The following is a 25336-nucleotide window of genomic DNA, read 5'->3' as shown; positions in this document are numbered from 1 at the left end:
ACCCAGAGAAATCTGCAGCAAAGTCCAGAGCCTGAGTGCAGCTTTAAATAGTGGGACCCATCCTATGCTGCTGGGGGAAATCTGGGTAGTAATCCAGCCCCAGACCAACACCAGGAGTTCGCAGCCAACATAGCATTAGGAGTGAAGATTTCTCTCTCTCCCCCCCCCCCCACACCCTTCATGGCCACACAACCCTGCCAGGAGCCAGCTGTGGCTGCCTCTCCAGCCCTGCACCTCAAGGGACATTGATCAGTTTCATCCAGGGCGCTCCTTCAGCATCGTGTCCTGCTAAATAATGGTCTTTGGGCAAACCCGGGCTCTTAAAGCAGGCTTGCCTTACAGCTTTTTTTTGGGTAGTCCCACTCCTCAAATCTTTTGGTCAGGATCTTAGCTTCCCATTTAAAGTCATCCAATGTGGTACATATTCTTCTACATCTGAAGTATTGACTAATTGGTAAATTATATTTTAGTTTATATGGGTGATAACTGGTAAACCTTAACAAAGTTATTTCTTTCTACTGGCTTACGGTATAAAGTAGTTAAGAGCTTCCCCCCCCCCCCCCCCCATCTTAGTTTTTTGATCTTAACATCTAGAAATTCTATTTCTGCGAAATGGTATTTCAATGTAAATTTAAATTAGGGTCAAGAGTGTTTATCCATTGTGCAAATGCCTTCAGTTTGACTTCCAAGTCCCCCCACAAAAAAAGATGTCATCTAAAAACCTTTTCTAAAGTTTTACAGATTCAAAATTGATGTTGCAGTACAGGAATTGTTGTTCAAAACAGGCCATATACAACGTGGCTACAGACAGGGCTAGAGTAGCCCCTATGGCCAATCCTTTCGTTTGTTTATAAAATCCTTCATGCCAAAAATAATTTTCCTTGATGACTAGGGAAGCTAACTCCATCAAAAAAGTTGTGGGTAAACCTGAAATCTAATGGCCCAGATTGGGGAATAATCGTATATAGCGATGTAACATCCAACGTGGCTAACCACACATTCTCCTTATTCACCAATGTTGATTCTAAAGTATTCAAAAAGTGTGCAGTATCTTATCCAGGGGGGGGGGGGTATCCTTGATAAAGCCACTTGACAGCGAAACATGATTCGTGTTGGATTAAAAACCCTCTGAAGCCAACATTATTTCGCTGAATAAGCTAAGTATTACTCTATCGATTTAACAAGATAATTGTAAAAAATGTTATAAAGGACTCAAAATGTATGAATATTGAATGGACCAGTGATGAGCTGGGGTTATTTAAGCAACATTAGAATGAACTGTTTGCTTAACACTCAAACTGAGGTCCCAAAAAATACTTATAATTAACTTAATATTGTTTAAAGGGGATTCAAATCAGGCAGAGTTTTTCATACTGTATGGTATACCATTTTGAGCCATTTGCCTGAAAGAACAAAAGTCTGTACATTAGGTAGATTAAAGCCAGGGTAGACATATAAATGAGAGAATTAGAAGAAGAGATATAGTTGAGCCTAGGACCTGTACTAGCAATATTGGTAATGATCAAAAACTTGGGTCTTGGAACCCCTGCAATCCATCAACCAAAATAAATAGAGATCTTTTTTTTTTTTTAAGAAGAGAGTACCAGAAGCTACAGATGGTTTTAGTGAAAAGTTAATACAACACTTTTCTACTCTATTTCCGCACTAGGACAAAAGAAGGCAAAGTCAGTGCAAGGTGTTTTTACAGATTTGTTCTGGAAGTAGGATGATAGGCTTATCGTGATTGTTGAATTAAACTCTTAGGGGGAGCAACACATGGCTGAAAGCTAACCTTGGTTTCTTACTTTAATTCTAAAAGCTCTGAAAACAGTATTATTCTAACTAATATTATTACCTTCCAAGGCAAATAATTCAAAACTCTGTGACTTCCTCCACTCCATAAGGTAGTGTTTCCAGTGTCAGACATGATCATATCGTGCAATGCATGTGCCACAGCATATACAGCATTGTAAACACTATAGCTGCTCCCAAAATATTTGCTGTTACAGTGTAAAAAGAAATGTGGGGTTTGATTAATGCTGCAGGATCTTTTAATGCTTTTAGGGCACCGAATGTCACACAAGCTCCTCCACCATTCCCAAGTATGATTTGTAAATGGAAACAGGATAGGATCCACTTCACGGACAAATTTTGAAAAACTTGGAATATTTTTCTTTTCTATTGTGAATGCCAAACTGTGGTTACTCAGACCCTTGTCCAATGGAAAGGTTGAGAGAAAGTCCATTTGAACTGCCCAGATCCAGATCTTACCTGGTATCTTTTGAAGGTGATCATGCTTAGAAATACTTAATGCATATGCTCTATCACTATAGAAAATGATCACATTGGCTGAAGATGCATGGATGCTGTCATAAATATGTTGTGCCTTTTTTAGTGGAATACCCTTGGTGTGACTGAAGATTTCTGTAAATGCAATGCAGCCTCCATTCTCCACAATCTCTTCTTTCAGAGTCTGGACAGCTCTCAGGCTGCTGTCATCATCAGGTGCAATGATAATGACCCAGGTCCAGCCAAAGTGCTTCAGTAACTTGACAATTCCAGCATAGAGTGGTAGATCACTTGGGACAGTCCGGTAGAAATAAGGAAACGTAACGGCATCACTCATGATAAGATTCTGTGAGCTGTAACTGATCTATTGAGAAATCAACAATGAATTGATCACCATCTTTGTCATTATTAGATAATTATGGGCCTCTTTTATCAAGCCCCACTAGTGGATTCCAGGGCGGTATTGCCCGACAAGCACATTCACTTCGAATGGGCTTCATCTGCATTGCCAGGCGGGAACTGCTAGCACAGCTTGATAAAACAAGCCCTATATTTGAATTTGCATGTTCAATGATTTATTGGTGCTTATTTCCCACATTATCTGGAGTTACATAGACAAGTCAATGTGTCTTGTATATAACCAGATGTATACAATCATAGTAATATAAACAGAGGTATGTTAATAATTAGATAAACTATAGAGAGTCTTAACAGCAGTAACAGACTTAGATATAGTATCGAATAGCACCTGCATGGATTGCTTTGGACAAAAACATATGAATAGTACATAAGTATTGCCATACTGGGACAGACCAAAGGTTTCATCAGCCCAGCATCCTGTTTCCAACATGGCCACTCCAGGTCACAAATACCCGGCAAGATCCAAAAACATTCTATACTGCTTATCCCCGAATAGTGAATTTTCCCCAAGTCCAATTTAATAAGGTCTATGGACTTTCCTTTAGAAAGCCTCCAAACCTTTCTTAAACCCCGCTAACCTAATCGCCTTTACCACATTCTCTGCCAACTAATTCCAGAGTTTAATTACACGTTGAGTGAAGAAACCTTTTTGTACGATTTATTTTAAATTTAGTACTTTGTAGCTTCATTTCATGTCCCTAGTCCTAGTATTTTGGAAAGCATAAACAGACACTTACATCTACCTGTTCCACTCCACTCATTATTTTATAGACCTCTATCATATTCCCTCAGCCGCCTTTTCTCCAAGCTGAAGAGCCCTAGCTGCTTTAGCCGTTCCGCATAGGGAAGTCGTCCCATCCCCTTTATCATTTTTGTTGCCCTTCTCTGCACCTTTTCTAATTCAACTATATCTTTTTTTGAGATGCGGTGACCAAATTGAACGCAATATTCGAGTGCGGTCACACCATGAAGTGATACATACTTTACATAACAAAATTCTTGTTACCTATTACTATGTAAGCCGCATTGAGCCTGCTTTTAGTGGGAAAGTGCGGGATACAAATAATAAATTATAACATCCGTATTTTTTTCCATTCCTTTTCTAATAATACCTAACATCTATTTGCTTTCTTAACCTGATGTATATTTACAGTTTTTGTTTTATTATGTATAAACGTGTAGTTACAAATAAATGTAACACAAGAGTGGACCTGCCAGTTCACTATAACAGAAGGAAAGGGTCTTAGATATCGCCCAGAGGTCTGCCCAATCAATTCTTCTGGGTTAAAGCACCAACCAAGATGGTGATTGATATCAATCATTGACCAAAAATATCCTACCTCCTTATTCATTTTATGTCTTTTTTAATCTTTTTGTGATTAATAGATTCAAAAAATGTTATACCGATCAAAAAGCAAACTTTGAACTTCAAAAGACAAACTTATACTTCTAGTCCTCTTCACATTTAAAATGGTAAACCAAATTATTGTTGCAGGTGACATTTATCTGGGACTATTCCAATGCAACAGGCACTCATTGCGCCGATGCTTCTTCACAGGGTGGAACTAGCTGTCACCTATAAAAAAGGCAAAGTCATCCATTTGAAGTTTGTGGGCATTGAATATTCAAAACATGAAATCTTGGTGCTGTACATACAATACACCAACATGCATCCTACAAGTGCTCTTTATAACTAACAGAACATGGTGCCTGCCTTCTTAAAAGCCGCTGACAAAACAGGAAATGACGTCAGCTAAATTTTAAAACATAAAAATAAAAAAACAAAAATTCTGCAAAGAACTGTATCAGACACACTGAAAGCACAGTGGAAATGTAGACACAGTGTTTTACAGAAACAGTTCTAGTTGAGCATAATATTTAACCCTACTGGTTTACATGAGTAACTGGTGATATCCACTGTAATTCTCTTTGCAGTAGTATTTTGTTTATATTGTTGGAATAATGTATTGTATTTTACATGCATTGCCTGTCACCAATTCTTTCTCTGTGATTACTCTGTGACCTCTGATGTGAATGTTTAGAGAGGTCACACCCATGCAACTTCCTGTGGGGGTTTAGGCACAGCACATGGAGCTCATGGTCTCTCCTAATCTGAGAATCTATGGTGTGAGCATCCATTACCATCTAAGCACTGGAAAGAGCTGATAATCCAAATGTATAGTATTATGTATATATAAGCTCTGTCTGAATATAATTCTAACTACAAACTGTGAGTAACAGATGTTTTGTTACTTCAACTTTAAAGTGACTCAGCAGTGAATTATTCTGGGGTGTATGTGAGAGAGATGAAGAAAAGAAATTAACATTTCTAAAGCTGAAGCTGTGTGTATAAAAATCTGCTAATATTTACTACAAATAATCCAACAAAAGGGTTATGGGCCCAGCCCAGGAATTGAAAAAGGAAGACAGAGAAATATTACCAGGCAGTGAAAAAGCCAAATTTTTCTCTTAAGTTTAAAAGAAAGATCAGTCTGTCTCTCTCTCTCCACCCACACACCAAACAGAAAGGCAAGGCTAATAATGGCTGAGGGAGGGAAATTCACCATTTTTCCACTCTCTCAAGGGCCTAAATTAACTGAATATAATTATCAGCAATGGGAGCTAAGATTCAGATGTCTCCTTCAAACAAAGAAATTAAGTATCTGTTTAGACCAAAACAGAACAGCTGAAAATATGGCTGAATGGGACAATGCAAACTATTATGTGAAGTGCATGTTTTTTGAAGCTCTCTCAGAGAAACAAGCCATATTGGTGGAGGCACAAGATACAGCAGAGGAAATTTTAGATAAACTGAGAACTATGTATGCAACTACATATGCAAAACAGCAACCAATTTGGTTGGCAGAGTTGAATGAACAAATTAAGGGATAAAATGTAAGTGTAATGATCACATTATGCATCTTATGTCTTCATTTCAAAGCCTAGAACTTTCTGGAATTCCCATGTGTGATGCATTGAAAGAGCATTTCTTTTTACCTCACTATCAAAGAAGTTGATGTTTTTAGGTCCTGTGAATGAAGCCATTGAGGGCAATCTTTTGAACAGGCAGCATCAAAACTGAGGCAGTAATGCATAATAATGATTTTGAGGAGATGTGTTCTCAAAGACAGTCAGAAGAGAAACTGAAAACAAATTTCTTGGCAAGAATAGAGGCAGGCGGAGCTATGGGAAAACTCCACCCCAGGCAAGCTGATTTGCTATTCATGTGGAAAGGAGGGACATGTATCTAAATGGTGTAAGGAAACACAAAACACCCCCTCTAGCTCACCTAAGCCAATGGAATAAAAGAATTTTCCAAGCAGGAAATGTACAAAGGACAATGATAAACAATAAGAGCTTTCTAATTGCAGAAAAATCTTTGACTATGGTAAATAATACTTCAATGAAAGTACTTGGATTTTGGATTCGGAGCACATGCATTTAACCAATTGTAAGGATTTCTTTCAGGAAATGTATCCAGAAGAAGGCGTTCTTCATACTGCAAAGTCAGGGATTACTGAGATCCAAGCAAAGGCATTGGATTCTTAAATGCAAAGTGTCTAATGAAGTTAAAGAAATTCCTGTAAGTGATGTCTTGTATATTCCCCAAGCAGTTTGCAATAGCTTAGTGTATCTACATTAGATAAGAAGGGATTTGTGATTCATTTTGAAAACAGTAAGTGCACAATCTCTAAAAATGATGAAGTGTATGCTGAAGCTTTTATGCATAATGATATTCATAAACTGAGCATTTCAGGTGAAGCCTCACATATGGCGCAAGTAAGGAAGAATGATGGTAAATGTAGTCTGGAAATCTGGCACCGCCGCCTGGGACATCGTGATTTTAGGTGATCCAGGATCTTCACAGTAAGCAACTTGCCATGGCATTCAAATAAGTGCAGATACTGGTAAATTGGAGAAATGCATAGACTGTGTACTCCAAAAAGGTTGTGAGACCCTCATTTCCTGCATACACAGGAAATAGAGTAATAAAGTACTGGACTTAATCCAAGTGACTTATTTGGACCGTTTAATATCCCATCATTGGGAAACTAACAGATTTGTGCTAATATTCTTGGATGATTTCTCTAGATACTGTGTGGCCTATTTGCTGAAAGAAAAAACTCAAGTCACAGGGACATGCTGAAGAAATACGTAGCCATGGTGGAGCAATAAATTTGAAAGCAAACCAAAGGTTGCTGTCAGACCGACAATGGGGTGAGTTCACTTCACAAAGCATGCGCACATTTCTAGAACAAGAAGGCATTCAGCATATCACAACAGTAGCTATACACCAGAGCAAAAATTATGTTGCAGAGAGAAAATTTAGGTCACTTGTGGAAATGACCAGATGTATGCTGTCAGATAGCAATCTCCCTAAAAGACTATGGGGGGAAGCCATTCTCACAGCAGTGTACCTACAAAACAGAATGCCAACTAAGGCGCTGAGCGCACACCACATGAGACATGGCATGGTAGGAAGCCAAACCTGTCACACATACGAACATTTGGACGTACAGCATATGCTCATGTACCAAAGCAAAGAAGGCATAAGCTGGATTCCCACAACAGAAAGGGGCATTTAGTTGGCTATGCTCCAGGACACCAAAGCAATAGAATTTTGAATCTGAAAACTGGCATTGTTGGCATAAGACATGTGTACATATTTTGATGAAAACAAAAGGGTTGATAAAGGCTGGATTATCCCAGATGAGCCTTATCATCCAGGAATATGAAACTAGAACCATAATAGACATGCCAATGGATATAAATGCCATACCAAGGCAGATGTCTGAAAGCAACTCATCTGTATCTAATGAGGAACTAGGCAGAGGAAGCAGACACAGAAAGGTCATTGCAGAAGACAGTACAGTTGGAGAAGGGGAATCAATGGGAGAGGACTCTCAGATTTAGAGGATGCGGAAAGGTCGGACCAACCTGTTGTCAGACGCTCATCCAGGGAAAACAAAGGTGTTCCACCCCAAGACTGTCTTACCTAACAAAGTCAGCAGAAGCTCAGAGCCCTTAACATGGATGAGATTGAAAAAATGCCAGCAGAAGAAGCTGCTGAATGGCGTAAAGCTGCACAAGAAGAAATTGATGCATTGCATAAAAATAAAACTTGGATTCTTACAAAATTACCTCCTGGCAAGAAAGCTATAGGATGCAAATGGGTATTCAAGTTAAAAAGGATGCACAAGGAAAAGTGGAAAGGTATAAAGCCAGATTAGTCGCAAAGGGATATCTTCAAAAATATGGAGAAGATTTTGATGAAGTGTTTGCACCTGTAGTGAAACACACGACAATTAGAACACTTCTGAGCATTGCAGTCTCAAAAGGCATGCAAGTCAACCACATTGATGTGAAAACAGCATTTCTTCATGGAGATATAACTGAAGACTTGTACATGGAACAGCCAACAGGTTTCATAAATACAAAACAAAGACAGCTAGTGTGTAAATTAACAAAGGTCTTTATGGATTAAAGCAAGTGCAAAATGTTGGAATGACAAATTGCATGAAATATTGACAAATTAGGATTTAAGCAAGGTGAAGCAGATAAATGCTTGTACACTAGGTGCAGAAATGGACATATGCATACATTTTAGCTTTTGTTGATGATCTGCTCATTGCAAGCGAAAGTGAGCAAGAGTACAAGGACATTGTAAAAATATTTAAACCTGAATGTTTGAGATAAAGAACTTGGTAATGTGTCATACTATCTTGGTATAGAAATTGAGAAACAAAATGATGGTTCTTATCTTCTAAGCCAGAAGCAGAAAATAAATGAGCTTATTGAAAGTTTAGGTATGCAAGATGCCCAAGTTGTAAGCACTCCCATGATCACTGATTTTCTGAAGGATGAAACAGTAAGAGAACCTTTACCAGATAACATCCAATATAGATCAGGCCATAGGTAAGCTTTTATATCTAACTACCACATACAGGGCTGATATAGCAAATGCAGTAGGAATTTTGAGCAGAAGGGTCAGCTCACCTACCAAATCAGATTGGACTGCAGTTAAAAGGATGGTAAGGTAATTTAAAATGTACCATTGATTGTAAATTAAAGATTTCAGCCAATAGTAATCCAAAACTAATATGTTACTGTGATTCAGATTGGGCAGGGGATCATTCTGATTATAAATCCACAAGTGGATATGTGTTTATGTATGGAAATGTACAAATATCTTGGGCCAGTCATAAATAAAGTATTGTGAGTCTGTCTTCTACAGAAGCTGAATATGTGGCTGTATCAGAAGCATGCAGAGAACTGATGTGGATTGAAAAACTTTTGCTGGATTTTGGAATAGATGAACAGAGACCAATCCAGATAATGGAAGATAATCAGAGCTGCATCAGACTGTCACAGAATGACAAGGTTCAGTCACGCACCAAGCACATCGCAACGAAATATCACAACGTGCGAGAGCTGGCGAAAGAAGGGGTCATCAGTCTAAACTATTGTCACACCAGTGAGATGACAGCTGACATCATGACCAAACCGTTACCCAGAGAACATTTTGAGAATCTGCGAATAAAGCTTGGACTTTGTGTGAATTAATAATTGCATGACAGTTATGCATGAGAAGGGGTTTGTTGGAATAATGTATTGTATTTTACATGCATTGCCTGTCACCAATTCTTTCTCTGTGATTACTCTGTGACCTCTGATGTGAATTGTTTAGAGAGGTCACACCCATGCAACTTCCTGTGGGGGTTTAGGCACAGCACATGGAGCTCATGGTCTCTCCTAATCTGAGAATCTATGGTGTGAGCATCCATTACCATCTAAGCACATGGAAAGAGCTGATAATCCAAATGTATAGTATTATGTATATATAAGCCTGTCTGAATATAATCTAACTACAAACTGTGAGTAAACAGATGTTTTGTTACTTCAACTTTAAAGTGACTCAGCAGTGAATTATTCTGGGGTGTATGTGAGAGAGATGAAGAAAAGAAATTAACATTTCTAAAGCTGAAGCTGTGTGTATAAAAATCTGCTAATTATTTACTACAAATAATCCAACATATATCACCTCCGTGCTTTGAGGGAAACACTTTGTCAATAGCAAAGCATACAAAAAGCCCTGTTTAGTAAGGTGTGTTATTGTTTTTAGTGCGCCTATATTTAGCACACGCACTAACCATGTAGTCGCCTATTAGAGATATTGTAGGCACATACATGGTGTTAATATGTGTCCCAGCTTGAGACCCATCCACTGGAATAGTGGTGGGCCGAGTTATATAGCTTAAACTGCCTGAAAAGCACTGACTAGGCCTAAAAATCTGATGATGGCCTTGTTGCTGAGCACCTGCAGAAGCAGGGCTGCTTGATAAGCCTTATTAGAATTTAGTGTGACATTCAAAAGCAGTGCAAAAGCCAAGATCAAGGAATTAATGGCTAAGATCCTAAAACATTTGGTTCAGAACATGGAGTCTGTTGTAGTTAAAATGGCTCCCAGAGTCACAAGATACAAGAAACTGATCTCTCTATATTAGGAAAGATGTTTACAAGTCCTGAAATTGACGTTATTAAGTAATATCAGAAAGGAGGGGCAGGTGGGCACCTGACCTGCGGTTAAGTATGATTCATAGATGAAAAAAAAATTAGAAAAAAGTCTTTCTCCATTGAGTTGTATGGACTGCAAATGCTATATAAGGACTGTGCATCTGAGCTAGAGTCGGAGTCCTTCCCCAACGTGAGTCGAATGACGGCGAAGCTACGGTCCGTTGAACCCAGAATTTGACTGATGTGTGCAACAGCTGGCAGATTAATTTGGTGAGAATAAAGACTATCTTTATCACTAAACTTCTCTAGTCTCAGTTTCAATCTCTTCCTTCTCTTCAAACTGTTTCACATAATACTATACACATAAGTAAATTATCTCTCACTCATGTAGACTTTATGTGGGAACATAAATGGCCAAAGATTCACCTAGATCCTAGAAGACAGAAGTTGTGGTCATGGGAATTAGATTTGAACTGCGCCTTCTGTCACCCCCCTACACCTCCGTGTCCGAAGACACTCCTTTGGACCCCGATTCATCTCACCGTGGAAAGGGGAGCTCCTAATTGCTTCCCAGAAATGCATGATCTGTGTTCATTAATGCATATATGTAAGTTAAGTTTACCAATTTGATATACTGCCTCTCTTGAAGCACAAATTGAGGTGGTTTAGATATAACTATTCAGGTACTTGCACTTTCCCTGTAAGGCTCACAATTTAAATATATTGTACCTGGGGCAATGGAGGGCTAAGTGACTTGCCCAGGGTCACACAGAGCTGCAGAGGGAATTGAACCTGGTTCCCCAGGTCTGCAACCCACTGCACTAACCATTAGGCCACTCCTCCACTCGTTTTGTGACATAGATTTTATTACAACTACATCTAAGAATGTAGATCAAATTATCAGAATAGCAAGTGGTAGATTGTTGAAGTTGATAAATTTTACCATCTGCCGAATTCTGAAAACTGGCAACTTCTTTGGTGATTTCACATGTTTTACATCCATGTCTTCCATTTCTTGTGGCCAGCTATCATGTTGTCACTTGCCTGTAACGTTTTCACTTCAGGTAATTGTGCCAGGCACAAAAGTTCTTGTAAAATTTTCCCACACGAAAACACTACCCTTAATCATTTTTGGACAAACACAGGATGTATTCTCACTTCATCCCAATTATGTTTAATGATCTGTGCCACCACTTCCCTACCCAACATGAACCGTACTACAAAGTGTTAACAATCATTGTCAATGAATTGTCTCTGTGTGTCTTGCAGTAATGATGAACAATTATTATGTTTAGCCCTTTTTTATGCTTTTCTCGAAACTCTTCAAGGATACTTCTGGCCAACATATTGTCAAAGAATCTCTTTGAATGAGATTTGGAATTATCTTCTCCGTTATATATTTGCCAAAATCTAAAAAACTGTGAAAATGGTAAGCTGTATCTAAGCCTTCTTGGATGACAACTGTGATACTCTAACATGGTGTTTTTTGTGGGTTGACAAAGACCTTTGTGACAAAACCATCCTCTGTCTGTTGGATCTCCACATCCAAAAACTGAACCACCGTTCATGAAGTTGATGTAAACTGGCTTTATGGCACAAATTCAACCATTGGACAAAAAATGCAAAAGTAATGTCCTCACCACACTATAACATGAATATGTCATGTATCGATGCCATAAAAATTGTTTACATGAAAAGTTGAAGATCCACTTTTGTTTAAATTCAGCCATATATAAATTAGCCAAAGTCAGGGCAAAAGTTGCCCCCATCGCCACTACTGCTGTCTGTAGATAGATATCATCTGAGAAGAAAAATAGCTCTCAAACAGTTCCAAATTCACTAGCTCTTGTAAAAAAAATCAGAAGGAACATCATGTGATCTTTCTCTAGATTCAAGAACCTCCTTAATAAGACAGAACTTCATGTTGTGCCATCATAGTATATAGCAATTTAATATCCAACGTGGCCATCAGATAGCATTGACCAGGCTGAAAATCAATCTCAGTTAAGATCCTCAAAAAACGAGTCCTGACTTTGATATAAGAGAACCACTCTGATATCTTAGGTTTCAAAAATACATCAATGATGGTCAAATGTGGCTCTAATACAGATCCTTGAGATGAAATAGTCGGTCTCCCTGGAGGCTTATTCAGATCTTTGTGAATTTTCGGTAAAGCATACCGGACTCGAATGACTGGATGAGGTACATTCAAAAAACAATATTACTTCATTATGAGAAATCCTTCATCAACACCTTTTTGTGTCAAATCTTTAATAATTGTTTATAGCCGCACAGTAGGATCTTGGTCCAGTTTGACGTAAGCTGTTGTAACAGTCCTCTGGGACTCCATCTCACATAGATAACTCGCTCTGTCCTGTAGGACAACTGCGCCACCTTTGTTGGCATGTTTGATGATAACTTGAGGAATATTATGTAAAAGTTTTAATGCTTTTCTTTCTGCACTCAATAGATTATCACAAAATCATGCTGGCTGAGTTCTAAATTGCTGATTAATATCACTCATCACAAGCTTTATAAAAACTTTCACAACTAGGTCAAGAGGGATTGGGGGCATCCACTGAGATTTCAACTGAATCCTCAACCTATCCAAAAGATCTTCTTGGTCTGAAAAATTATCTGCCACTGACAATTGTATAGAGGACAAATTAATCACATTGGAGTCTACTGTCTCTGTGTCCGGGTCCATGGTCGAGCCTGCGACTGATCGAAGTTTCCTCGTTGTCGTTCACCCTGCTTCTAAGTCTTCTTGGACGTCTTCCATCTAAAAAATCATCACCCAAATCACTGCTACTTGATGTCTACAAATTGAAAAGGGTGAAAAGTTACCTTCTTCCCAAAGGTGTCACTATTTTTCTCCACATTTTTTTCAACATTGGGTTCAGCCATCCAAGGGTAAACATGATTGTGTTGATAATCTTGACTATCTCGGGCCAATTTTTTTTAGCTTAGTCTTCCAAATAGACTCCTTCAACTTCTCTAAAATATCTTTTAGTTATGCATGACGCTGTTCAAAGACTTGACAGGAAACTCCTTCCTTTAATTTATTAATTCTTTGTCCAAAAGCTCTTTCTCTTGATCAGAACTGATCTAGATTAACAACATCAAGTCCAATGAGCATTTATTTAGGATCATGTTCCATTTTGTAACAAAATCTTTATTGTCTTTAAATATTTGCAGTGCCTTCAATATCCTCAGACCCCTGGGAATATGTTCAAATTTGCAATATTCGACCAGAGCCGAACTATTGAGCTCTAAATGGATATATGATTTAAAGTGTGTCAGTCTAGTCTCCTATTCGGTATCCAAATTAGAAATAGTTGAAGTAGAACAATCAAATGTGCCACTCACATAGATTTAATGCAACTTCAGCAGTGAAACTAAATCCTATATGCCAAAAACTTGAAGCCAATGAGAACACTATATACATGCATTAATGAACACAGATCATGCATTTCCAGGAAGCAATTATGAGCTCCTTTAGCACAACATTGTTTAGTGCTTTCTCATGATTTTAAAGACTTTGTATGCTTTATTATTAACAGAGTGTTTCTCTCAAAACGCAGAGATGATACAATCAAAATACTACTGCAAAGAGAATTATGGTGGGTACACCAGTTAGACTCATGTGAACCAGTAGGGTTAAATACTATATGCTTAACTAGAGCTGTTTTCTATGAAGCACTGTGTCTGCATTTCCATTGTGCTTTCAGTGTGCCTGATATAATTCTTGCAGAATTCTTGTTTATTTATTTTAAAATTTAGCTGAAGTCATTTCCTGTTTTGTCAGCGGCTTTTAAGAACGCCATTGCCATGTTGTGTTTCGTTATAATGGCACAAGTATGATGCATGTTGTTGCATTGTATGTATAGCAATAATATAATTTTTCTCAGCAGGTGAGAATTTTTTTAGAGAAGAAGAGCACAAAGTAACAACTTGCACTCTAATGTCTTATTGAGAGAGGATAGTGAAAGGCTGATATCACCTCCTCTGCCCAGTCCTAGGTGTGAGCTTCCTTCCCAGGTCAAAGCAGACAGAGGTGTAGCTATAGAAGAATAGTCCTGAATAAATTGGTGATAATAGTTCACAAAGCCTAGGAACGTTGTGAGGCTCATTGCTGCTGGGGGCAAGGCCAGTCACGTCTGGCAGAGAGCTTTGCAGGATCCATCTTCAGACCTCAGTCTGATATAATATAGCCCAAGAAAGGCAGTTCCTTCTGCTCAAAGATGCTCTTTTCTAATTGGCATACAGGTGACTCTTTCAGAGGCATTGCAGGACCTTTTTGACCTGTTCCCAATGTTGGACAAGTGTTTTAGAGTACACCAATATATCAACCAGCCCGCCTCATAATCGAAAGTTAAAGACGCCCATATTTCTACACAAATCGGGAAGATGGGCGTCCGTTTCCAGTGGGCGCCCAAATTGGTATAATTGAAACCAGATTTTTTGGCGTCCTCAACAGCAGTCTGTCACGGAGATGAACAAAGATCAAGGGGCGTGGTGAAGGCGGGACTTGGGGCGTGGTTACTGGCCGAGGAGAGATGGGCGTCTTTAGCTGATAATCGAAACAAGAAGGGCATTTATGACGAGGAATTTGGTCCGCTTCATCTGGACCCTTTTTTTCAGGTCCAAGTCCCCAAAAAGTGCACCAACTGACCAGATGACCACTGGAGGGAGATCACCTCCCCTGACTCCCCCATGTGGTCACTAACCCCCTCCCACCAAAAAAAAAACACTTTACAAACTTTTTTCCCAGCCTGTATGCCAGCCTCAAATGCCGTACCCACCTCCATGACAGCAGAATGTGCTTCTATCCTCTGACAGCCTTTCCTGGTTCTGATGTGGGTCTCAGGTGAGTGTGACACCTTTTCTGTTAAGGGCACTGCAGAGTCACATCAGCAATGCATTGTGGTGGGTGTAGGGTATTGGGCTCTGTGATTCCACTAGCTTGTGTTAAACGCTCACGATGTTGGTAGTTGGTAGGCTCTACTCCCATCGTGCTTTTCCCTCTGCTTACTGGGTCAGAGTGTTACCTGTTTTGTTTCTGGTAGTCCATGAGGTAGTGGCCATTTGTGTAAGACACTTTTAGATCCCTTTCATGTGTTAGCCCACGTTACAGCACTTAGTTCTTACCTTGAATGTTGCCTGAAAGAGGGCATTGTACACCATTCTGCCAGCTCGGACCTACTGCTAATCTCAGTACCAGCGACACTCGTTGCCAATGGGGCACAACCTCTGATCTGCAGTTAACTGTGAGTAAAGGTGCTTATTCAAATAAAGGACGTTTTCAGCTAGATTAGTCTTCAGGTGTGAACTGCCTGTGCCAAGGTTATACACCAGCAACAAGTCCTGTCCCTGGAGCATTTTTAGTGGGTACTGCAGTGCACTTCAGGCAGGCAGACCCAGGCCCATCCCCCCACCCCTACCCGTAACACTTGTGGTGGTAAATGGGAGGCCTCTAAACCCACTGTACCCACATGTAGTTGCCCCCTTCACCCCTAAGAGCTATGGTAGTGTTGTACATTTGTCCCTCCCACGACCAAATGGCTTGGATTGGGACGTTTGTGAGCTGGGCGTTTTTAGTTTCCATTATCGCAAACAAAAAAAAAGAATGCCCATCTCAGAAAGGACCAAATCCATGGCATTTGGTCCGTCCCAAACCGTATTTTCGAAACGAAAGATGGACGCCCATCTTTTTCAAAAATATGGTCTGTCCCGCCTCTTCACATACCCGTTTTCGGAGGGGTTTTATTTTTATAAATATTCTTGAAAGTTATTTTGATTGTCCCCCCAAAATCTAGAATTTTGTAATCGTAAATGAATTTTGTAATCGTAAACGTCTCTTACGAGAGGAGTACAACAGGCTAGTTCCTGGTTATTACAAAATGTTTTCAGAGGCGAGGAGACCCAAGTGGGTTCTGCTACACTATTTCTCTCAGTGTGCACGTTTCACATCAGACTACCTGAGGTTAAAAAGACCCTGAGGCAGGCCTTTGGGCCGAAACACGGCCGTGTCGGGTCATTTTTTATGCGAATAAACAATTTTCTTGGTATCCCCATTCATTCCTCCTCACTTTTTGTTTCATATTTTGACATATTTAAGCATTTGTGGATAACAGTTTGGATTCATTTTGATAAAAGATCTGTTATGATGTATTATATGGAAGGATCTAAAGTAAAATCAAGAAGCCCCCTGACCTGTGGGTAATGATATATCCTGAACAAGTTGGAAATCTGAATTGATTCCTCAGCTGGAAGACCTTCAATAACACCAGCCAATTTGCCAGATGTTCCACAACTGTAGTTAGGGATATAGGTATCAGTTCCTGAAAATATTTTAGTGGCAGCAACTAAATGTTAAGATTGGATTGCCGAAAGATTCATAAATTTGGAACCCCAGTGTGATGTTGGGTAAGAGCTCTGAGCTGTTGTTAATCTCCTCCACTGCAAAACCAAAGGCCAGGAAGTTGTAATAATTCAATACCAGAAACCTGAAAGGACAGTAAATGTCAAATGATATAAAATCTGCATCTAACTACTAGTAAAAGATACAGAAGCATGGCAGTGTTGTTCAAAGCACTAGGTCAAAATACTTACATAAAAATAAATGTATATTGTAATACTTGAGTTAAGATTAAGAACACATTAAAACATTTACGTAAGTGAAATTAAAAAAGAAATTATTGCCCAATATAGGGGTCCTTAACTTGCACTTCCCTAACTGCAAAGGTCTAAAATACAAAATAATGCATGCGTCAAACTTTACCTACTTGAGCACACAGCTATGGATCTCTCAATCCCGGCCAAATCGGTATTATCGAAAGCCAATTTTGGACAGCCCCAATTGCTTTTTCGTTGTGGTGCCGGCCAACCTTCAAGGGGGCGTGTTGGTAGGGAAGCGAAGGCTGGGAAGGGGGCGGAGCGGGACGGGGTTACGAGATGGCCGGCTTCACCTTATTATGAAAAACAAAATGCCGGGTGGACTTGGTCCATGTATTTTTTAGGACCAAGTCCCAAAAAAGAGCCCCAACTGACTAGATGACCACCGGAGGGAAGCGGAGATCACCTCCCCCTACTCCCCCAAGTGGTCACCAACCCCATACCACACACAAAAAAACAAAATTAAAACATTTTTTGCCAGCCTGTATGCCAGCCTCAAATGTCATCCCCAGATCCCTGACAGCAGTATGCAGGTCCCTAGAGCAGTTTTTAGTGGGTGCACTGCACTTCAGGCAGGTGGACTCAGGCCCATCCCCCCTACCTGTTACACTTGTGGTGGTTAATGTTGAGCCCTCCAAAAAAAACCCAAACCCACCTGTACCCACATGTAGGTGCCCCCTTCACCCCTTAGGGCTATTGTAATGTGGTAGACTTGTGGGCAGTGGTTTGGGGGGGATTTGCGGGGCTCAGCACACAAGAGAAGGGTGCTATGCACCTGGAAGCTAATTTTGGTTTTTTTAAAAGATTTTTTAAGTGCCCCCTAGGGTGCCCAGTTGGTGTCCTGGCATGTGAGGGGGACCAGTGCACTACAAATGCTGGCTCCTCCCACGACCAAAGGGCTTGGATTTGGTCATTTTTGAGATGGATGTCCTTGGTTTCCATTATCGCCAAAAAACCGGGGACGACCATCTCAAAAACGACCTAAGGACGACTATCTCTAAGGGCGACCTAAATTTCATAATTTGGGCAACTCCGACCATATTATCGAAACGAAAGATGGACGCCCATCTTGTTTCGATAATACGGGTTGCTCTACCCCTTTATGGGGCCGTCCTGCAAGGACACCCTCATGAAAACTTGGGTGCCCCGTTCGATTATGCCCCTCCAAGTGTCAGGTACCTCAGTAATCCCAATAACACCCCAAAACAAAGTGTATCTTTTACACCTACAGGACATTTTATATGAAGTACTCTGCAGTGCCCCCTAGGGTGCCCCACTGCTCTGCTTGGACGCCTGTGTGGCCACTCTACTAAGAATGCTGCCCCCCCATTCCCAAGACATCCAAATGGCTTGTTTTTGTGTGTTTTCCCTCGGACTTTTTTTTTTTTTTAATGGTCCAAAAAGATAGACCCCACTGAGCACAAAAACATCTAAAATAGCCATTTTCAAAACAAAAAGTTGAACATTTTTCTGATCTGAAAATGGCTATGTTCACTGCTGGATTTATGGATGTTTTCCCCAAAATGTCCAAAATCAGATTTAGACATCATATCAAAAATGCCCCTCATAATAAAATATAATACTTTTTGAGTAAAAAGTGAAAGTATGAAACTACAATTGATGTAACTATTAATATTTTTATCCCAACAACTTTATAGCCCTACAATTCCATCCACTTTCATTTTAGTAAAACTGTTGTAACCCCGGGTCCGCCTCTGACTCAGCCCCTCTCAGGGTCACATTTTCCACCCAGGTCTCTGGTCACACAAATGATACTTATGCACACACACTGCTCTCACTGGCAGTTGGGTGCAGGCCAAGGCCCAGAATAATTCCGGTAATCAGAGGATACTTTTTTTCTAGGCACTCTTCCATCCACTCTCACTCAAAAGATTAGTCAGCAGTCTCAGTGATAAACTTCAACATGCTTTACTAACAGTAACTTGAAAACAGTTTATAAATGTATCAACCTGGTCTAATATTAGGGCATTCACACTTCAATTCTATCTCTAAAATCTCCTTTAACTGTTTAAACTGGAAATCTCCTCTTGATTTATCTCTCAGTCCACGATCATCTCCACATAGTCTCTTCAATCTCTCTGTTCCATCCTGGGACAGGGGGTCATTACATTCCCATTCTCATTCCTCCTACCTGGGGTGTCTTTTTCTCCAAGCACTCCTACTTGTTCCCAAGCTGGGAACAGTCCACAGGCACCCTCTGCCCTGTGGCATGGGCTTCAGACTTCACACACTGCAAACTTCTCCTGCCTTGGTTCCCAGGACTTTTCCTTGGTTCAAGGGTCATGGTAGGGGTGGGCTACCAAAGACCAGAGTTTTCTCCAAGCAACCTCTTTTATTAGCTCCTAGATCTGCCCCCTAGGGCTGGGCTTTGTTCTGATTTCTACTAGGCTGTGTCAGCCCTGTTTCCATAGTGACACCCTGAAAACGCTCCAGCCTTATGCCAGAGCCCATTTTCGTAGGGAAGGGTATCGCACTAAATTTATTTATTTATTTATTTATTGCATTGTATCCCACATTTTCCCACCTCTTTGCAGGCTCATCCACACCCTTGTCACCTCTCGTTTAGACTACTGCAATCTGCTTCTTGCTGGCCTCCCACTTAGTCACCTCTTCCCTCTCCAGTTGGTTCAAAACTCTGCTGCCCGTCTCGTCTTCCGCCCAGGGTCGCCTTTACTCATACTACCCTCTCCTCAAGAACCTTCACTGGCTTCCTATCCGTTTTCGCATCCTGTTCAAACTTCTTCTACTAACCTATAAATGTACTCACTCTGCTGCTCCCCAGTATCTCTCCACACTCGTCCTTCCCTACACCCCTTCCCGTGCACTCCGCTCCATGGATAAATCCTTCTTATCTGTTCCCTTCTCCACTACTGCCAACTCCAGACTTCGCGCCTTCTGTCTCGCTGCACCCTACGCCTGGAAATAAACTTCCTGAGCCCCTACGTCTTGCCCCATCCTTGGCCACCTTTAAATCTAGACTGAAAGCCCACCTCTAACATTGCTTTTGACCTCTTAACCACTTGTAACCACTCGCCTCCACCTACCCTCCTCTCTTCCTTCCCGTTCACATTAATTGATTTGATTTGCTTACTTTATTATTTTTTTACTATTAGATTGTAAGCTCTTGAGCAGGGACTGTCTTTCTTCTATGTTTGTGCAGCGCTGCGTACGCCTTGTAGCACTATAGAAATGCTAAATAGTAGTAGTAGTAGTAGTAGGCTCAATGTGGCTTGCATACATCATGAATAGTGGAAACATATAAGAAAAATATACATTTAGTATTACAGAAGGATCTTGGGTAACATGATAGTGATAGAACATACTAGTAGTTTAACAAGTAAATGTTGTAAGACAGTTCTGGGTATTTGTATAGGAGTTCATATTTGTTGATCTTTGTGGTATGCCTTGTTAAAGAGATGGGTCTTCAGTAGTTTATGGAAGTTAGTTCCTAGAGAGTTTTTAAGTTGCGCGGCAGCAGTTCCAGAATTGTGTGCTCAGGTAGGAAAAGGTTGACGCATGCATTAGTTTGTATTTTAGGTCTTTACAGTTGGGAAAGTGAAGAATAAGGAATGTGCGGGATGATGTTTTAGCATTCCTGGGTGGTAAGTCTATCAGGTCTGACATGTAGGCTGGGCGTCTCCGTGAATGATTTTGTGAACTAGAGTGCATATTTTGAACGTGATGCGTTCTTTGAGTGGGAGCAGTGTAGCTTTTTCTCGTAGGGATTTAGCACTTTCATATTTTGTTTAACCGAATATTAGTCTAGCTGCAGTGTTCTGGGCTGTCTGAAGTTTCTTGATTATTTGCTCTTTGCAGCCAGCGTAGAGTGCATTGCAGTAATCTAGATGACTGAGTACCATTGATTGTACCAGGTTGTGGAATACAGTCCTTGGGAAGAAAGGTCTTACTCTTTTTAATTTCCACATTGAGTGGAACATCTTCTTGGTTGTGTTTTTTTCGTGACACTCAAGTGTTAGGTGTCGATCAATGGTAACTCCAAGAATTTTTAAGGTGTCCGAAACTGGAAGATTCAATTTTGAAAATGACTGTCATTCGGAGAGCGGTGACGTCACGCTGAGCAATGGCGGTGTGAGACAACAGCTCCGCATGCCGTATTAGAAGCTTCAGAATATATAACTGCTGAAAGCGCACGTGGAGAGCACAGACTTAGCAAAAGTACATCGGAAGACTTACGGCGGGCAGAGATGTCTGGAAGAGACGCAGCGGGGCCCCGTAAGTCCTTAAAAGACTTTACTTACAAACCGCACCAGAACACGGACAAAATGGCGCCTGCAGATGAGCGGGGGAAAAAGCTAGCACTGAGTGTAGCGTCTCCCCGGATGAGAGAGCGGAGGAAGGTGAGCTTTCAGCAAGGGACTTCTGGGCATTGCTGGATGTAATCCGCTCTGATATAAGGCAGTTCGCGAGGATTTTGCAACCCTAGCAGCAGACCTCCGCGGAGAGATCATAGAGCTGGGAAGGCGGGTGGAAGACATTGACGACCACTTGGATGGCCAGCAGGAGGCTTTGAATACTGTGGAAAATACACTGAAGGAACAGCAGGCCTTGTGCAGATCGCTAGGGGAGAAAATCGAAGATTTGGAGAATCGGGGAAGGAGATCTAATATCCGCATCCGAGGGGTCCCTGAACAGGCAGAATACCTGAATTGCGAGCAGGTCACCCAGCAATTGCGAGCATGCTGCTGTCTGAGGAAAGGCAAGAGGTGGCCCCTGAATCAATCAAAGTGGATCATGCCCATAGAGTAATGGCGAGGCTGAGAGCTAATACACCACGAGATATCATTGCATGCTTTTCAGAATATAAGGTAAAAGAAGCGATACTCCGCAAGGCGCGTAAAAAGGAGGTTCTGCAGTGGGACTCGTTCCCTATTGAACTTTATCAAGATTTGGCTCCTACTACACTAAAAAGACGAGCGGAGTTGAAGAACTTCACTAGATACTTGCGTGACAAAGGGATCATGTACAGATGGCAGCATCCATTCGCTTTGGCCTACAATCAAGAAGGTAAATGGAGCCGGATTATGAATGTGGAGGAAGCACGTACAGCATGGCCAGAGGTGGAGGCACCTGGGAGGGCACCGAGGAGCACAGTAGATCGGAATCAACATCTCGGCCGGCCTGGCAGCGCTGGACATGTGTGGAAAGAGGCAAGGGGCATCTTACCAGACAACAATCGGATAAGAAGCTGACACCCTCACAGAATAATATGACTTGAATATCAGGACATGTGTACTGGTATTAAATAGGAGTTTGATATGGCTCTTGTGAGGGTGGGCAAGTATGCGGAGGTATGGTGGACAGAATGTGGTTATATATGAATATATGGGGACGTTATATGCAATTTTGGCATGTGGATGGTTACCATTCTCTACTTTAAGTGGTGGGATAAAGTTGACCCACCGGTTGAATAGGGGGGAGGGGAGATACGGGGGGGGGGAGGGATACACGGGATATCTCAGGATGGGGCTTTTAACACACATATGCGTTGGAGGCAGAGTAAGACCCTAGGGAAGGCTAGTAGGGAAGGTGGTAATATGCCTACATGACAGAGCTAACTTGTTTATCCCTAAATACAAGGGGCCTTAATTCCCCTATAAAACGTAAGAGGATGTTTAGAGAGGCAACGCGGGTGGGAGCGGACATACTGTTTATACAGGAGACACATCTGTTGCCTAGACACGAACACTTATTACAACACTCAGGATACCCTCACCAATATTTAACATCTAATCGGCACCAAGGTAAAACAGCGGTCGTGGGGATACTCTTTAAACAAGGTTGCAGCTGGGAGATACAGGAGGTCAAAAGGGATACTGGGGGGAGATTTGTGATTGTGGTTTTGAATCTTGGGGGTCAACCATACACATTAGTGAATATTTATGCTCCAAGTCAATCCCAGGGAGATTTGTATGCTTTGCTTGGCACCCAGCTCTCGAGGTGTGTGCAGGGGGAAATACTGAAAGGAGGTGACTTTAATTTAACAATAGACCCCGTGGTGGATAACTCGACTGGGATGGTGGGATATGCTCAACCAGAACGGGATAAATTACTTCAATTTTTGAATCATTGGGGGCTGGTAGATATTTGGCGGGTGGTGCATGGGAGTGAGAGAGATTATACATGCTACTCGGCTCCACATGATACATATTCGAGAATAGATATGTGGATGGGAAGTGAAGGTATAACCCTCCAGGCAGAATCTACAGAGATTCATACCCGATCGTGGTCGGATCATGCCCCCATCTCGATAGTGCTGAGGGGATTCCCAAAGAATAGAAGGATCAGAAATTGGCAATTCCCTGATGGGATATTGGATGATCCAAAAAATGTTCAAAGAATTGAAAGAGAAATTAGGGAATTCCTACAGTTTAATGATACGCCGGGAATTACGCCAGAGATTTTATGGGAAAGCTTGAAGGTGGTGACTAGAGGGAAACTGATATCATTGCAATCATACATGCAGAAAGATCATAGGGAGAGAGAAACAGCCTTGAAACAAACAGTACAACATCTAGAATCGCTTGTTAAACAAGGCCAGGCTACGGCCCGCCAGCAGGAAGACCTGCATAGGTCCAGAGTACAGTTGTTAGATTCCGAACTTCAGATTATTAAAGAACAAATGCAGCGGGTGCAACAGGAATATTATGAATTTAACAATAAAGCGAGTATATTATTAGCTTATAAATTACGACAAATTAAGGGACGTAATACCATTGGTAGAGTGAGAACGGAGGATGGGCAGAGCTGGGATCAAATAGAAGAGATCCAGAGAGTATTTGTGGATTACTTTCAGAAGCTCTATCAGCCGGAGGGACATTTAGCTGAGGAAGCCCTCCAGAACGTTCTAGACACAGTAGATATACCTAGCTTGAGGAGCAAGAATTATCAGCCCCCATAACACTTGAGGAAGTGACCTTGGCCATAAAAGGTTTGCCTAGGGGAAAAGCTCCGGGTGCAGATGGGTACAGCAATCACTTCTATAAATGCTTTCATTCTATTTTAGCACCTATACTACTTAGAGTATTTAATGACATTCGGCTGGACTCTGTGCTCCCGCGGTCCTGGCGGTTGGCCACAGTGGTATTACTTCTTAAACCGCATAAAGACCCACAAAGTTGTGGATCATACATATCTTTATTGGGCACTGATTATAAAATTCTAACCACAATCTTGGCCACCCGGCTGCAAAAGGTGCTGCCCTGTTTGGTACATGAAGACCAGGCAGGGTTTATAGCGGATAGGCAAACCTTTGACAACACGAGACGGGCACAATACATATTAGATAGAATTAAGCAGGTGGGGCAACCGGCGGTCTTTCTCTCATTGGATGCTGAGAAGGCATTCGATAGAGTGCTGTGGCCCTTTCTGTTTGCATTATTGCGGAAAGTGGGCATTAATGGGCAATACCTACACTAGGTCGCAGCGCTCTACCAACAACCTATGTCCCAGTTGTGGATTAATGGCACATACACTGAATCATTTGAATTGTTCAGAGGTACAAGGCAGGGGTGTGCTTTATCTCCGCTATTGTTCGCATTAGCTATGGAACCTCTGGCAATCCTGGTTAGAAATGACCCCATGGTGCAAGGCATCCGAATAGGGAGGCAAGAAACTAAACTTATGCTTTATGCAGATGATATCTTACTTACGCTTTCACACCCTAGGCCTCATTGAGAGCAGTGATGCAGATACTGCAGGTGTATGGTGCAGTAACAGGTCTCAAGATTAACATTCAAAAATCAGAGATCATGCCAATACAATGCCCTGCAGGGTTACAAGAGGAATTACAATCTCACTTCCCTCTCACTTCCTGAGCCCCTATGTCTTGCCCCATCCTTGGCCACCTTTAAATCTAGATTGCAAGCCCACCTCTTTATCATTGCTTTTGACTCGTAACCACTTGTAACCACTCGCCTCCACCTACCCTCCTCTCCTCCTTCCTGTACACATTAATTGATTTGATTTGCTTACTTTATTTTTTGTCTATTAGATTGTAAGCTCTTTGAGCAGGGACTGTCTTTCTTCTATGTTTGTGCAGCGCTGCGTACGCCTTGTAGCGCTGTAGAAATGCTAAATAGTAGTAGTAGTAAGTGGTCTACTAAGTACATCAGATACCTGGGGTCAATTTAACACCAGATACGGGGGACCTATTTCAGGAAAACTTTGTCCCCAAAATGCGAGAGCTTTTGCAAGAATTAGAGAGATGGGGGGGGGGGGGACTACAAATGTCGTGGATGAGTAGAATAGCAGCGGTAAAGATGACAATGCTCCCCAAGTTGCTATACCTATTCATGGCAATACCTGTCTCTATACCGCACACCTTCTTTCGCACGCTGAATAAGAAAATGTTTGCCTTTATTTGGCGCAAAAGGCCACCTCGTGTGAATAGAAG

General features: G+C 41.3%; 1 pseudogene; it reads right to left on the bottom strand.

Annotated features, from left to right (window-relative positions):
* The window catches only part of LOC115464435, a 53127-nt pseudogene extending 33920 nt beyond the window's left edge, over nt 1–19207 (bottom strand).
* Between the last annotated feature and the right edge of the window lie 6129 nt (nt 19208–25336).

Source organism: Microcaecilia unicolor, chromosome 3, assembly GCF_901765095.1.
Source record: "Microcaecilia unicolor chromosome 3, aMicUni1.1, whole genome shotgun sequence".
In the NCBI taxonomy this organism is placed as follows: Eukaryota; Metazoa; Chordata; class Amphibia; order Gymnophiona; family Siphonopidae; genus Microcaecilia; species Microcaecilia unicolor.
Note: the sequence above shows the minus strand (reverse complement) of the source record. Positions and strands in the feature narration are given on the sequence as shown.